At 34.5% G+C, this 1,419-nt stretch overlaps 1 protein-coding gene across 8 annotated transcripts in view; it reads right to left on the bottom strand.

The window, feature by feature from the left end:
• Window positions 1-1,419, bottom strand: part of LOC106882160 (peptide methionine sulfoxide reductase MsrA 1) — a 25,838-nt gene that overhangs the window by 17,826 nt on the left and 6,593 nt on the right. For 2 of the 8 annotated variants that reach the window (XM_014932737.2, XM_052973948.1), the window contains exon 1: window positions 355-373. The exons of 3 other annotated variants lie outside the window; for them this stretch is intronic. The gene's annotated coding sequence lies outside the window, so the exon portion shown is untranslated. Of the gene's footprint in view, window positions 1-286; window positions 425-1,419 lie in introns of those variants that run through there. 3 more of the 8 variants (XM_014932736.2, XM_052973947.1, XM_052973946.1) reach the window with 3 other exon arrangements.

Raw genomic sequence — 1,419 nt, 5'->3', positions numbered from 1 at the left:
TATATATTTATATATATATATATATATATAGAGAGAGAGAGATAGATAGATAGAAAGATAGATATAAAACAGGCTTCTTTCAGTTTCCATCTACAAAATCCCCTCACATGCGTTTAGTTACCCTGTATATATAGTAGAAGACACTTGAGCCCAAGGTTCCACGCAGTGGGACTGAACCCAAACCACTTACTAACCACATAATCATATCTGTGTATGTACTTGTAAATGAGAAATTGCAAAACAGAGAGTGGTAGAAATACAGATTGACAGTAAAAACAATACATACAGTGTATCTTCCCAAGAGGCAAGCAAAGAGCTGAAACTGTAAAGGAAACTAAAATAAAATAGACATACAGGCTGAAATGAACTTTCCTCCACGGCTTAAACAGACGAAGCAGTTTGGGTTGCTTACTATCAACTCTATGGTATCACTTTCTGACACTTAGCAATTTTATATACATGATATGTGTAATTTTATCATCATCCTTGTTTATTATCATTATTATCATTATCTCGTCACAATCATCGTTGGTCAGCATATTTGCCAAAGTAGAGTGGGGTGAGGAGAGGGAAGAGAAAGTGGTATGAACAGAATCATTATTGTAAAGTAAAAGGACTAAAGCTTATGTAATGTTCTTATTAAGTTTTTTTGTAGGGTAGTAGAACTGTTTGGGTGTTAGACAAACAAGTTTAACCCTTTCGTTACAAAGAATTTAGTAAAATAACTTAGTTATAATTCATGTATGTATGTATGTATGCATGCATGCATGTATGTGTGTTCGTATGTATATACATGTATATGAGTATATACACACATACATATATATGAATATATATGTATATATATATATGTATATATGTGTGTATATATATATAAATAATTAAGATTCAGTTTAATTAGATACTTAAGTTGAGGCACCAAGTTAGTCCAGTACTATCCGTACAGCTCTAATAGACATCCTTGTCACTTATTTGCTTTATATATATATATACACACACACACACACACACACACAAATCTATATACATAGACATATAAACAGATATAACCAAACATATATATGTAATGTATATAATAAAGAGAATGAATGGGAGAAAGAGAGCCTGCCGTATGTCGACCCAATAGAGGGACCAGCTATCCGAGTTGATAGTACCAGGGTAGATAAAGCAATTAAGAGTATGAAGACTGGGAAAGCCCCCGGCCCATCAGGAATCACTGCAGAGATGCTCAAAATATCTGGCAGTGTTGGCTATAGCCTAGTCACCCGTATTACGAACCAGGTGATACACGAAGGAGTCATACCCAATGACTGGTGTAGCAGCATCATAGTCAACTGCTACAAAGGTAAAGGTGACGCTTTAGATACAAATAATTACAGAGGCATCAAGCTGTTAGATCAGGTTATGAAAGTTACAGAG

This window comes from Octopus bimaculoides, chromosome 17 (assembly GCF_001194135.2).
Source record: "Octopus bimaculoides isolate UCB-OBI-ISO-001 chromosome 17, ASM119413v2, whole genome shotgun sequence".
In the NCBI taxonomy this organism is placed as follows: Eukaryota; Metazoa; Mollusca; class Cephalopoda; order Octopoda; family Octopodidae; genus Octopus; species Octopus bimaculoides.
Note: the sequence above shows the minus strand (reverse complement) of the source record. Positions and strands in the feature narration are given on the sequence as shown.